At 52.7% G+C, this 14,805-nt stretch overlaps 1 protein-coding gene across 3 annotated transcripts in view; it reads right to left on the bottom strand.

Moving 5' to 3' along the window:
• Nucleotides 1-14,805, bottom strand: part of MIDEAS (mitotic deacetylase associated SANT domain protein) — a 66,941-nt gene that overhangs the window by 39,696 nt on the left and 12,440 nt on the right. Inside the window, exon 1 of one of the 3 annotated variants that reach the window (XM_067730816.1) lies at nucleotides 1,593-1,846. The exons of 1 other annotated variant lie outside the window; for it this stretch is intronic. The gene's annotated coding sequence lies outside the window, so the exon portion shown is untranslated. Of the gene's footprint in view, nucleotides 1-1,592; nucleotides 1,847-14,805 lie in introns of those variants that run through there. One more of the 3 variants, XM_067730835.1, reaches the window with a different exon arrangement.

Below are 14,805 nucleotides of genomic sequence, written 5' to 3'. Positions count from 1 at the left end.
CCCCTTCATCCTGAAGCCATCTAACAGCCTGTGAAAAGGGTGCATTTCTCTGATGTTAAAGCGGCACATGCACACCATCCCTAGGAGGTTCTGGAGCAAGACAAGTGGTTTCCTTCCCTTAGCCGGGGCCCCACAAGGGAGACGAGGCTTCTCCTCCGAGCTGCGTTTCTTCCACTTGCATCAGGCCTCCAGTCTCAATCCTGAAGCTGCAGGGCCAAAGAGAGGCCAGACCTCCAGACTGCCACCAGGCCAGGCTCCCCCGGTTGGAGCAGGCCAGACCTTCCCTCCATCCAGCCACAGCTGCCAACAGGGATCCCCTGACCACACGTGCCTAGGCGGCCTCCAGACTCACCCAAGGCCAGCCAGGTCTCCCCCATCCCACCGTCCCCTGAGCGAGGCTGCACAGGCTGGCACACAGGTCCCAGGTGGGGCCGTGGAAGCAGGAAGTAGCCACTAAAGTTGTGACCGACAAAGTTTTAAATGGGGGAGAGTAACTTCCCCTTTCATCCTTGCAGCAGCTCACTCTGGAGGCTGGGCTGCAATACCCAGGGGCTCCCACTTCAGAGTGGCAGGTATCTCTTCTAGGTCCGCCTTCCTGAGGCTTCCTTGGGGCTGAGGCTTGAAAGCGTCAGGCCCTTATCCAGAAGCCTGGTGGGGGCCCTAGAGGTGCAACCTGGTGCACACGCTCCTGCATGTGTGAGTTGTAAGGGGGGTATGACTACCGCCACCAAGCCGGCCTTACGCAGGCTCCAGAAAAAAAACCCGGGCTCCCGAGTTCCGCACAGGCACCACCAAACGCAGCACAAGGTGAGGCGGCGGGAGAACTCCGCAGGCCGCGGCTGCACGGGGCGTGAGGGGTTGGGCGAAGGATGACAGGTCTGAGGTGCGCCAGCAGCCGGCAGCGCCGGGGTGCGCGGGGTGAGGCCGGTCCGCCCGCCCTAAACGCTCCAGCTTAGGCCTCAGCTGCACTGGCCCCGGTTCCCTGCCACCCCTGCAACTCTGTCCCCCAAACTCCGGGCGCGCGTGCAGTTTCCACGTCCGCTCTCGGGTGCACACGGGAAAGGGAAAGGGCTCCCGCACCAAGTTCCCGCAGCTCGCGAGACCCTCCTGTACCTCCCGGACCCAGGCTCAGTCACGCAAGCCGGTCCCAGCGGACACCACGTTTCGTTCAGGCGGAGGAGGAGCCGCCGCTACCGCCGCGGGCCGGGTGGCTTGGGAGGGTTTTCCTGCCGGGGCCGCGCCTGGGTGGGCGGGGGCCGCGCGCGAGCTGCGTAGCTGCACAAACACGGCGGGTTGGCTCTGCACAGGCACTTACGGGCGGGGGGTGCGGGCCGCCGAGGGGGCGGGCGGCAGGGCGGCAAACGCACGTACACAAGCGCCCCCCCCACGGCCGCTCGGGCAGCAGAAGTTGCCACGCCGCGCCCCCCGTGGCTCCGCGCCCCCGCTCCGGGCCGCGCCTGCAGAGCTGCAGCCCGCGCCCCCAGCCGCCACTGCTTGCGCGCAGCCCGGGGTCCCTTGGCCGCCGCAGCCAGGCCGGGCTCTGCGCCGAGCCGCGTGCAGGCCTCGGCCGCCGGCCCAACAGCCCCACTTACCCTGCTCCTACCCGAGCTCCGGCATCGGCTGTCCCCTTTCCGCCGCGGGCCGCCGCCTTCGGTCGCCTCCCAGGCTCCAGCCGCCTGCACGCACTCCCGATTTTAAAAACAAACAGGCGCCGCCGCCTCCCCGCGACGCTCGCAGAATTTCCGCCAGCTCGCGCCTCCCGAGGCCGGGAAGTTTGCTGGCAGGGCCCGGGCGGGACGCGCGGGCTGTCACCCCTCGCTCCCGGCACAGGAGCCTCGGCGCACCCCGCGCCCGTGGTGTCCGCCTCGCGATCGCTCTCCCTCCCTCCGTGTCACCCCCCAGTCCTCCGATGCAGTGTCAGGATTGCACTGCTCTGACTCATCGGTTGAGCTCACAGCTTGAAAAAAAAAAAGAGAGAGAGAGAGGGCGAGAGGCAACAGCGAAGGAGGAGGACTCTCTGGCGTGCTACAAAGGATTGCACAACTCGGGGCTGGGAGCGCGGAGCGCCCAGCGGCGGGCCGGCGCGCGCGGCACGGCGGCGAGCAGGAACCAGCTCTACCACTTCATCAGCACAACTGTCTCGGGTCTGCCTCTCAGCCAGCAGGCCCGGCGCCGCCCACTTCCTGAGACCAAATAAGGCCGGAGAAGGCGTCTTTAAACCTCCGGCGGCTGCCCAGGCTGGGGATTTCCAGCAGACCTCACCTCCACTCCTAAGTCAGTCGCCACCCTCCCCCAGCCCAGGCCGGCGCCCCCGATGGCTTTGCTGGAACCAACAGGCCACGCGGCTCGTTCCTTTCACACCAAGGTCAGGACGAGACGGTGACGAAATGTTTGGAAACCCAGCGGGCCTGCCAGGAAAGTATGTGTGTGATGTTGGGGAGGACACAAGTCGCTTTCTTCCACAAAGAAAACTCTCGTTTTGGATACGGTAAAGCATGCTTAATCCTCTCCAAGGCACTTCATTAACAGTCTCCCCAAGCTTCACTGTTTGGCTTATCAGCATCCTAGTGGTGTTAAGGTTATTGAGAAACTGCTCCCAGCCCCTATCAAAGACCCATGTCTTGATTACTTAGGTGTGAAAAGCTCCTTGGTTTAATTCTAGCAGCTGAGGCCCAAGTTAGGCAGCTTTTGACTGCATGCCTATATTTCGCCTACCTTCCCTACCATCCCCTGATGCCTCCTTAACTGGCGGGAAGATGGGAAACCTTTCTGCTACTCAGAAGGTTCTTGCTGGCCCCCACATACCATGAGGCTCCAGGGCCAGGAGAAAGTCCTGGGGAGGGAGCCCTTTTTTCCTAGTTCCTTTCATTTATTTTTGTTTTTCCTTTTCCCCAAGGAGATGGGTCAGAAGGAGATTCTTCTTTGAAGGAAAAACCACTGAAGAATACACTGTCCTGGCAGCTGGTTTTCCCCTGTGGCCAGTCCTGAGAAGCAGGTGCATCCCTTGCTTTCTCAGGGGGAAGGGGAGGGGCAGCAGAATGTGATTCTCACGGTCCCTCTGAACCTGCAGGGCAAGGACGTTCCCCACCGTGCCCCTCCCCCTGCCCCCAGTGGATGACAGAGATGACACTGGTACCTTCTGCCTAGAAACCTTCAGAACCCCACACTTGCTTCTAAGGGGCATGACCTTCCTGTCCTCTTCCATCCCTTCACTGGCGGGAGCACCTGTGTGCATCTGGAGCTCACACCTTACCCAGGAGGAAAAGGGCTTATCTGCACCATGGTATGACAGAAGCTCACAGTAATGACAACTTAGTCTCATCTGCAAAATAAAGATAATTATGCCAGAGGACTGGACCGGATGACTTTTAAAATTCCTTCCAGTTTAAAATCCACGATTCTGTGATTGTAAAAAGTGAATGGAGGAGCCAGGGAAACGACCTCCAACAAAGAAAAGCCCAGGCTCTCGGATTTAGCATCTGCTCTGACAGTATTGTTCCTGACAATTCTCAAAGGATGTCCCCACACACAGCCTACTGAACAAGCCTGTGTGTGAGAGAGTTTCATCCCGCTCATTTTATGGATGCAAACATTGAGGTTCAGAAAGGTTGAGTGACTTGCACAAGACCACAAGGCAAGCCAGTAGTCTGTCATCTCTCTGTTCCTCTTCCCATCTCCCCTAGAGGAAGGCAATGAGCAATTGAGGGACTGGGACGCTCAGGCATGCTGGCCCCCAAGTAGAGGCTGGACTCTCAGGACTCCTGGCAGAGGTTCTGTGTAAAACCTTTTTGTTTTTTCCATTTGTCTGACTTTTCTCCTTCCCACTGACACCTCAACCAAGTGAGGGAAGCAAAAGCAAAGCCACCTGGTCTGCATTGCTCACTCCTCTGCAAACCTGCAGCCATCCCGACCTCCCCCTTGGGCCTGGCCCCCAGAGCTGGCCTCGAGCCAGTCCAGAGCAAGTCCCCCGATAGCCAGTGTAGACAAGCCCAGGGATGTTCCCCACCAAGCAGAACCCTGGCTGGGGAGCACATTTCTAGAAGAGCCTGCCACCATGAAGCCAGAGCCTAGCCTCCAGGGAACAAGTGGGAGCTGCTCCAAAGGGCACTCCTCAGCCTTGTCCCGCCAGGACTCCCTCTCTGTCCCACGCCGGGATGCTGGGCCAGGCCCAGGAAGCAGCGCAGGGAGCAGAGGTAGGTGGCAGGATGCATGAGAAACAGAAGTCATTGACCTGGAACAGCCCTGCTCATCTTGGAGCAGCTCATGCTCACAAAGGAAGAGAGGGAGGAGAAACGGCATGTGCGTGTGTAGGGGAGGAGGGCCCAAGACTGTCCCAGATGGCCCCTGCCTGGCAGGAGAAGTCTCCCTCCCAAAGGCAGGCAGCTGAGGATGTATAAAGAAAGCTGCAGCTCTTCCAGGAAAGCCCTGGAGGTCAGTTTGCTGCAGATATGACAGTGCAGAATCACTGACATGTGAAGTGAAAGTTTTGATTTTAGAAGCTCCAGCCCTTCCTACAGAGGCAGCTAAGAAGGGTGCCTTTTGGGTAAGGAAAAAAAAAAGGTGTTCCAGGGACCTTACCCATACAGCAGACTTTTCTCCACCAGCAAGCTTCTTTACAAACTGCAGAAAAGAGAGAGGTACAGAGCTCCAGTTCCCAGGGAGTGCGTCTGCTGAGAAACACTCCAGGAAGCAAAGCACCCTAGACAGGATTTCAAACTCTGGGTCCCAGTGACAGTAGAATATGGCATTAGAGAGGCTTCCTAGAATGGCATCAGCTCTCTGGACTCCACTCAGAGTGATCCCTCACTGCCCTGAGTGGTCATCGTCAGCATCCACTTCTGGGACAACTTGAGACCATTAAGAAGCTTCCAAGGGTGAATTCTGTGCTATGTGAATTATATCCCAATAAAGCTGTTATTAAGAGAAAAAAAACCAAAGCTTCCAAGGAAGCCAGATTCTCACCACCCATCCACTGCCTCTAACTTTCTGCTTTCATCATTCACGATTTAAAAGAGGAGTTTTCGGGCTTCCCTGGTGGCGCAGTGGTTGAGAGTCCGCCTGCCGATGCAGGGGACACGGGTTTGTGCCCTGGTCCGGGAAGATCCCACATGCTGCAGAGTGGCTGGGCCCGTGAGCCATGGCCGCTGAGCCTGCGTGTCCGGAGCCTGTGCTCCGCAATGGGAGAGGCCACAACAGTGTGCAGCCCGCGTACCGCAAAAAAAAAAAAAAGAGGAGTTTTCTTCACCCCAAACCCCATGCCTGCTTCCCTGTCCTTTTTCCATTGTCCTTTCTCTGTCAGGACTTTCCATCAAGGCCAGCACACATGGTGTGTTTAAATGAATAACCAACCTTTACAGGAATGTGGGGAATAGGGGGTACAAATACCTTTGAGGAAATCCCAAGTCCACAGTGCTGGGTTCCTTATGTCCCTTATGTTCCTTGTGTCCCTGTTGTCATTTCCCTTTTCAGAATAAAGGTACTACCTCTAGGACCTAATTACCTACAGTTAAAACAGAAGAAAGACAAAGTTGTAGAAAGAGCAGGGAACCAGGACTGAGTTTGGGTCCTGCCTAACTAAAGCCAACCCACTGTGTGATCTTAGGAAAGTTGACACTTACCTTCTCCAAGTCTTGCATTTTGGCTCCCTAGGAGATGTACTGTAAGTATTTGCTACACAAACAATAAAAGAATGCCTACTTTCTCGGGACTTTGGAGAATCACAAGGACAAGAAAACTGCTTTATCATGCTATGTACCTATACGAGGTGACAATTTTTTTTTTTTTTTTTTTACTGTTTTACCCTATATCCCCTTCTCCCAAAACTAGCTTCTCCCTTTCAAAAACCTAGTCCAGTCAAGATTCTTTTTCCTCTGAAAGGACCCCAGGTCCACCCCCATCAGCCTCAGGGTGACCCTATGCTGGGCTCTTCCCAGAGAGACTCTTTCCAACACTGACTCAATGTCCCATCCAGGTGTCTCTCCAAGGCTTCTGCCCAGTCCCTGCTCTTTGTGTCCTTCCCTCCAAGCTTTTCCACTGTGCGCCCTCCCAGCCCGAACAGGGACGCTCCTTTGATGCCTGTGCCTTCTCTTCACCCCTTTTTTGCCACGTCCTTTCTGAGGGAGCAGGGAGCTCAAAACCCCAGCTGTGAAGTTAAGCCACCGTGTGCTGAGAAGTCCCTGCACTGTCTTCTCTTTTACCCATGAAAACCCAGGGGGCCCTCCGCCTGAGTTCACAGTTACCTCACCTGTTCCGGGGCAGGGCCGTGCCTGCCGCAGCAGCCTACAGCTGTCCTCATCCCGTGGCCCTCCTACCCCCGCCTCCACCTCCCTCTCTCGCAGGCCTGGGCCAGGTTCTGAGTGCCTTTGTCAAGCCTAAGAGGGAACTTCTGCAGATGTCCCCAGTTGCTGCTGTCACTCTAGGAGAGACGTCTGGCTGGGGATAGGGAGAAGGACAAAACAGGTGTGGCCACCACGGAGGGTGGGCCGGCAGGGCCACGGGGAGAGAAACACCCTTTCTTCACAGAACCAGAGCTGCCAGCTTCCCGAAGGCCTCGTTTCAGCACAGTCCCATGTCCCCTGCAGAACCCCAGGACAGACTCCTTCACGATCTGATTTCTGGAGCTCAGCCTCCCTACCTTGTGTTTGTGGGCCAGGAGGAACGGGCACTCCGAGATCCAGGGTGTGCACTGGGCATGCTTTAAGGCATTATTTTTAAATGAAAACAAATACAAATGATGCGCCTTGGACTAGAAGCCAAAATTCATATTCATGGGAATGTCCAGGTTAAGAGCACAGGCTGAGACCTGAGTCCAATTCTTGGCTCACACTATCTTGATGACGTTGAGCAAGTTTCTTAACCACTTGGTTTTCTCATGTGCAAGAAGGGGATGATAAGAGCTTAAAACAGTGCCTGGCGTACGTTAAGTCTTCCTAAGTATTGACTCCCATTTTTTCTCATCTCCTAACTGATCTTCTAGTCTTGCACACCTATCACCCACACTGCCATCAGAGTGATCACATCCCTTTTCAATACCTCCCATCATCTACTGCAAAAAATTGAGACTGTTAGCCAGACTGTTAGGCACTTGCAGTTCTGGAATGATCTGGCTCTGCCCTACTTCCCAGCCCCAGGCCTACATAGCCTAACAACCTGAAGTTCCCCAAGATGCCTTCTTTCTCACACGTGCTCCTCTTCCCCCCACTTTCATCCACAGGTAAACCTGCCATACCCTGGTCCTGACTTAAGCTTAATGGCAGCTCTTCCAGGAAGCCTTCCTTGACTCCTCCAAGCAGAGCACGGCCACTGCAGTGTACACTGCTGGAGCCCTTCCAGAGCCCCTTAACCAGGTTGGTGCACTGTGAGTGCAGCTGCTGCTAGTATTGACTCCCAGCTACTGTGAGTGTTGACTGCTAAGGGCTCACAGCTGCCCCTGTGAGGGGGCTCAAAGGGAGCCTTTGCTAGGAGAGAGCACTGCAGCCAATGATTGACAAGGGGGGTGGGTGGAGGGTGGGTGGGTGGAGAGGGGTGGGTCCAAAAGAAAGGTGGGATCAAATCTGTGGTGATGCAGTTCCTATTGCAGGGCTCCCTGTAGTATCTGGCTGAAGCTAGCTCCAGCTGCAACACACCCCTCCTTGCTTAGCTTCTTCCCCAGCCCAAATCTGCTTCCCTCACTTCCTACCTCCTGGGAGAACTTAAATCAATCCCAGGCACCCCGAACTGTCTTGGTCTCTGTCCCTAAGGATGAGACCAGCCACTCTCTCTCCTAACTCCCATGGCACGGTCTGTTTATCTTGACTCCATCCCCTACACCTTGCTGTACAGCTGCTTCCTGCACCATCTCCCTACTAGGTTCAGAGCTTCTGAAGGGCACAGCCTAGATCTTAGTCACCTTGTATCCCTGGTGCCTACGTAGTGCCTGCACATGCTGGGTGCTTAGTAAGTGCTTGTTGATAAATGCACAAATAACATTTGTGGAGTTCTGAGGTAGGCAATAAAATGTAAGTATTATTATCACTACTTTTATTACTAGTCTGTATCCTCCATTCTAAGATGCACATTTTAATATCTCTGAAGTGAGGATGCATCTTACAACTGATAGCACATCAAGGTTTAATTAGCAGCATTTTCTTTTTCATAGTTGTAAATAAAATAATGGTCATTTTATAATCATTGGCTTCTTAGGTTCAGTGGTGTATGGTATTATTATTATTTTTGGCCATGCCACACAGCTTGCGGGATCTTAGTTCCTCGACCAGGGATCGAACCAAGGCTCCGGCGGTGAAAGCACCGGGTCCTAACCACTGGACCGCCAGAGAATTCCCTGTATGGTATTACTACTACTACTACTACTACTGAGACTGGATCTCCTGGGTTCTGGGGACTGCAAGGCAAAGTCCACAGAGCTAAGTCCCCATTACCTGAGCTCAGTAGCTGTCAGGCAAGCTCTCAAAGTGACCTGCATTTGCCCAGGGACCAGAAGGACCCCTGTGTCCAAACACCTCTGGAAATTCCCATGAAAGCAGGCCAATGTGATGTGGAACAAGCTCTGGACTGGGAGTCAGGAAAGTGACGTTCTAAGCCTAGTTCTTCCTCTGATTTTCTGGATGACCCCAGGCGGGACATTTACATGAGCACCTACTAAATGCTTGACATGATGCGAGCCCAATGGGTCCACCCAGTGCCCTGAGAGGAAGCCATTATCCTCATTTTATAGATAAGGAAGCTGAGGTTCAGAAAGGTTAAACAGCTCTTCCAAGGTCAGACAGATGGTATTTGACCTCTGGGCTCTCTGAGTCCTTCTCTCGGCTATATGAGGATACCTCCCTGGACCTGTATTTTCCCAGAAAAAACGTCAAATAATGAGGCGTCACAGATTGGAGGCTCACAGGCCATTCTCATTCCCAGATACACTGTATTTGACCCATCTCATGTATTTTATTTTAATTGAATTAAATTGATTTTCACCATTTATTTAAATCAGGAGGTTTAAGCTAAAAATCAGGATTTCTGGTTTGTCATGAAAAAAGTTGGAACACTGGCCACATTGGGCCCTCCTTCTCGCAGGTGGAGCTAAGTAGCAGCACAAGGGGAGTGGCTTCAGGAGGGGAATGGCACTGTGATGGCGCGCACACATTCCAACTTTCCACAGATTCCACCCCTTTCTAGGCCGTGGGTCACTATTGTTTCTCATCTCATCTGTGCTGTTTTCTTGCACCCAGCCAGCCCCTGTTATTGAGATCGCCCCTGTTCCCCACAGGCCTTTGAGTGGGTGACCCTTAGACCAGATGAACTCCTGTGCCATCTCCAGCCCTCACAGCCTGTGGCTCCTCCCAGAATCTCCCAGCGCGGCCTCCCTCCAAGGAGATCACTTCATGAACCTATTTCAGAACCACTCAGGCAAGCCCCTGCCTGGCACCTTTGCCTCCATCACGGGGGCCCCACTGTTGGTCCCTCCCAGCCCCAGCCAGCCCCACCGAGAGCATCCGTCCCAGCCAGTTCGGAGGGCTGTAGGCGATGGAGGGAATGGCGGAGGTGGTGAACCAGGCAGGTGTGGAGAGGTGCTAGCGCAGCTCAAGGGGCGGGGCCCCAGCCAGGGAGGGAGGGAGGAAGGCAGGACTTTGCACTTCCCAACAGGAAAGTGGTTCAAGGAGATACGTGTATGTGGGGAGGCTCCGCAGTCACAGAAGATGAGCACCGTTTGACACATAAGGAAGGACAAGCAGTAACTCATCAGGCGGAAAAATGTACAGTCTCAGCAGCAATTTAAAATATGCAGATTAGAACACCATTAAGGGCCCATTATGGCCAGAGTCAACGTGACAATAAGTAAATAAATTAAACAAGAAAACTGTTGGCAGGGTCATCAGGAAACAGCTGCACATACATTGCTGTACCACTATAAACTGTTCAAATCTTTCTAGAATGTGATTTGCATTGTGTTGCAAGAGTTTAAGACTCCACCAGGTAATTACGATCAGGGAACCAGATCCCACGAAAACAACTTAAAATAGCACCACCAGGCTTCCCTGGTGGCACAGTGGTCGAGAGTCTGCCTGCCAATGCAGGGGACGCGGGTTCGAGCCCTGGTCTGGGAAGATCCCACATGCCGCGGAGCAACTGGGCCCATGAGCCATAGCTACTGGGCCTGCACGTCTGGAGCCTGTGCTCCGCAACAAGAGAGGCCTTGACAGTGAGAGGCCCGCGCAGTGCAATGAAAAGTGGCCCCCGCTCGCCGCAACTAGAGAAAGCCCTCGCACAGAAATGAAGACCCAACACAGCCAAATAAAAAAATAAATAAATTTATAAAATAAAATAAAATATCGCCACCAAGGAGTTTTTATAAACGATGCTCATAGCACCTATATACAGACACCCCCCCAAATGGAACTCCATTCAGATTACAGAATGGTATGTTAACAGAATGAAATAGGAAAGGACTGACATATGGAAACAATCTGATGAAACCATTTGATGAACTCATGTTAAGGGACAAAATCGGTACAAAAAATAGTAGAGGTGGACTTATCAATGTTAAAACTTCCATAGGAACATTAGCAGCAATCAGGAGAGAATTCTGAACAATGCAGATTGCTAAGGTGTAATGTTTATTATGTTAAGTTGATCAAGATGGTTTAAATAATGATGATGATGATGATGATACTGACGATGTAAAGGCCTTTGAACAGGATTTCCTCATAATAAAAACACCCCAGCCCTGGTCCCGGGGGCAGGTAGGCTCAGGGCCCTGGCTTGATGAGGAAGGAAGAAGGAATGTAAACTGGGAGAGGAGGGGTTATGACTGTAGGTAGGGGGAGGGCCCCAGAGCTTCCCTTGTCAGAAGGGCTCTGAAAGACACCTCCACCAAAGAAACAAAGTTACACAAATAAACCCACACCATTTAACCTCCAAAGTCCCGGGTGCTAACTCTTACTGCTGCATTTGCGCTCTCAATTTTACTAATACCTTATTTCAGCAACTTCGTAGGTGACACTAGGGCTCTTTGTGGGCTAGCCTAGGAACTCAACTACCATTTATAGCATTGTTTCTATGGAAATGTGTTTCAAGCTTCAAGACACTGAGCTGCTGACAACCCTGGGGCATGCACGTGGTCTATAAATTAGGGAACTGAGACGAGCAGTTATTGCTGGGTCCTGGGCTCAGGAAGACAGCATGTTACTTAGATTCTGTGTCAGTTAATACACCACCAGCAATGATCCCGTTGGAGCTGGCTGGTGGTCACTGTAGAGGGGGGGGATGGGACCACGGCATCTAGGAATGAACACGATATTCTAGGAAAGCACATGGATATTCCCCACCCCTGCCTCCAAACCCATGCACAAGCCTGCGTGTCATGGAAGACATGAAACCAGCCTGAGTACCCTTCATGAGTATCCAAGCAAGCCCTGTGCCCAACACGCTCTCCAGTTTCTCTCTGACTCTGGCAAACCGCCAGCCACAAGGCCCTATTTCAGTCTGATCCTGGAACAACAAACTCCAAATCTTTGACAGTTCTGGAATTTGGCTTTAGCGGATATGTGCTTGCGATAACCCATCTCTCCACACGTTCTGTTGCGGTGGCTTCTGTGTTAGCAGGCTCCAACCTGCCCGCTCGAGGTCTGCCCAGGGCTTTCCAGCTCCACCCACTTCGGGACGCCAAGCAACACAAGGAGTCTGCATTTCCTGCCTTGGACTGTGCTAGTCACAGGGAAAGAATGATCGTGGGCCCTGCAACAGATACTCCACGTGACATGAAAGTTCCCCACCAAGAAGAAAAGGCTACACACAGGAAGGCAACCCAAAGGGGGAGTGATGGGTGAGAAGGCCGTGCACTAGGTGTCCCAAGGTTCTGTGATGCCAGAGATACAAGGTGGTCAGAAGGCGGTCAGAAGACAGTCAGCTGCTCAGCCACAGGCCACACCTGCAGCTGCAAGTCCCAGCACAGCTCATGGCAAGATGAGAGGGGTCAGAGGGCCCTGCAGGCCAAGCCAGAGGTAGGCTGGATGAATGTGGGGGGTTTCATGAGCCTGGCTAAAGGGCAACTCTAAGTTTCAATACTATAATGAATCTGTGCAACACTGTGCAGCAGGTCATTTTGCAAAGCACACCCTCCCCGCTGCCTGTGTGAACTACAGAAGAGAGAATCTGCCTCCCCCTGCGGCTGGGCCAGCAGGACCCAGCAGCCTCGAGGTGAGTGGGCGGCTTAAAGCCAGAGCCTCAGGGCCACATGTACTCACTGGGCTGGTTCCCTAGAAACCCAGGTGCAAACAATCATCTGGGGCTCTGAGGCCACTCGAGGGTCGCCTGCATCAGGCCGAGTCCACTGGGAGCCCCGAAGTTATGTAGTTAGCCAACCTATGAAGCCAGGCTCGGCCAATCTGAACTCTCCAGCCCCTGCAGTGCAGGGGGCTGATAAGACACAGCAGTTCCTTCTTTCAGGTGGTAACAGATGGGAGGCTTGGAGTTCCTCCCCCTGGCCTCCTTCCCACCCAGATCCAAAGATGTTGATAAGTTAAGGTCTTTTTTTTTTAAGTATATAATATATAAGTATATACATGTATTTATTATATAAGTATAGTATATATTAGAGTAAACTAATATATAATAGAAATGTTATAAAGGTATAATATATTCAACTATATTAATATATATTATATAATATATATTAAAGTATTATATAAAAGTATATATATGTAAAGCAATTTCAAACACACAAATACTCCACTCATAACCACTTCACCTAAATCTTGTATTTACCTTATGCCAGTTTATACCATAGCCAATGTAATCAGTTTTTATGCACTCGTCAAGTGTATGTGCAATCTGCCTGTTAAAACAGAAGCCACTTTTTCACCAAAATTCTTCGGCACTTTCGCATGAATTAATATCATCTTCATATTAATTTAACAGTGGCACAATATTCCACTGAGTCTAGGTATCACAAATTATATAGCCATGTGGAACACTCAGGCTGTTTACAGTTTTTTGCTATTTTAAACAACGTTGCTATAAATACCTTTGTGCGTATAGCTCTTTTCCTTTCTAGAATTATTTCCTTAGAATAAATTCCCAAGAGTAATACTAGTACATAAAAGGAAATTAACATTTTTTATAGCTTCAAGTTTTACATTTAAAAAATATATTGTTCTGTGTGAGCTACCTGGACTATCTTTTTCAAAAGTAATTTTCCTGACACCTCCCAATCCTACCAAGCAAGGTAGGATGGCTTGGAGGCAGCTCCATTGATTTGCTGGGGAGGGATGAGGAAGGAGGACAGAGATGTGAGTAGGAAGGTGGAGGACTGAGTTGGACAGAAGGAGGGAGCAGGCGCCCTGGAGGCAGAAACAAAGGCAGATCCCAAAACAGATCCCTCCCAAAACGGGCCAACACCTCCCTAGGACATCAAACCCACCCCACCACTCAAGTTTCCTCTGAGTTGATCTTCCAAGGGCCAAGAACAAAGACACACTTCGATGGGTTCCTAAAAGAGATCTTAGAAATACGATGTGCTTCCTGGTCTGGAAACATATTTTGCAAACAACAGAGGCCATGCACTCACAGTGGTCAAGTAGGCCCATGCATGTGTGGGTTCAACTTTGAGAAAGAAAATCTCTTAAGAAAGAAAGTCCACCTCATCAGAAATGGTGGGAAATATGCTCCTCCACGGCTCTCTCTAGGTGGCATGCAGACCCCGGGTAACTATTCCACACCAGGAGGGTTCTTGTGAGGTAACACAGGTCCCACTGTGAGGCACCATAAAGACACCGCCTGCCAGGCTCCGTTCACAGGCTTGGGGAATTTCTGAGCAGGAAAGAACCACATGTGGTGTAAGTGTCTCATTTTATAGACAAACTGAGACCCCAAGTGCCTGCTTTGGGGCTCCTGCTGCATCCTGCAGTCATTGTCAGGTGGGTGCCCCTCTTCCTCCAACAGAAAGAGCCCCAGCCTGTCCTGACGGTCACTCGGCTGACCAGGGCTTTCCATTTTAGAGCCTCATGCCTCCTCTCATGCTGTGCTGACTCGTTCTCCCTAGTTCCTTCTCTGTGCAAAGCCAGCAGACAATGCCAGGCATGGACACTAAGGGGTCCTCCAAGGGCAGCTGGTGTTTAGCCCTCTTCAGGGGTTGGGCTGATGGGGAGGAAAGTCTCTGCCACCTTTAAACCAGCTCCTCACCATAGATGCCTCCTCAGGGTGAGGGGGACCCAGGTGCTGGCTTTGTGGCCCTAAATCCCCTTCCCACCCTCACCAGGGTCTCCCTCAGGTTCAGAGAAACAGCAAAGCCACCAAGGCAGCAGCTCCACCAGCAGGTGCAAAGGGAGGCTGTCAGCTCACCAATCACACGTGTCCCCTGACCGAGGCCAGGTCCTGGGCCTGCCCCTACGCCCTCACATCCCCTCAGGCCACACTTCCGGTCCCATCACGGGACACCTACTGTGTGCCAGGCACAGTGCTAGGCCAGGGAGGAGGCAGGCACACCTGCAGCTGATGCCAGCATCCTCCTGTGGGGAAGCTCGATTGCAGAAACGCTAAGGTGGCAGCTCAGGAAGGCAGCAAGGAAGCAGGTGACTTCTGACCGGTTCTGGGGGCTTCTGCCAGGAAAAGGGCAGGGAGGACGGCTCCAGGTAGGGGGAACAACAATGCACAAGGCACAGAGGCCTGGAGGAGCTCGGAGGAGCGGAGAGAACATAGAGGGCGGCGCTAGGGAAGGGGGAGAGGCAGGAGAGGAGGTGGAGAGGTGGGCTGGGGCTCTCAGGGCCTTGGGGGCCTTTCTGAGGAATGTGAGGTTCCTCCTGCAGGACTTGGGCAGCC

This window comes from Pseudorca crassidens, chromosome 1 (genome assembly GCF_039906515.1).
Source record: "Pseudorca crassidens isolate mPseCra1 chromosome 1, mPseCra1.hap1, whole genome shotgun sequence".
Taxonomy (NCBI): domain Eukaryota; kingdom Metazoa; phylum Chordata; class Mammalia; order Artiodactyla; family Delphinidae; genus Pseudorca; species Pseudorca crassidens.
Note: the sequence above shows the minus strand (reverse complement) of the source record. Positions and strands in the feature narration are given on the sequence as shown.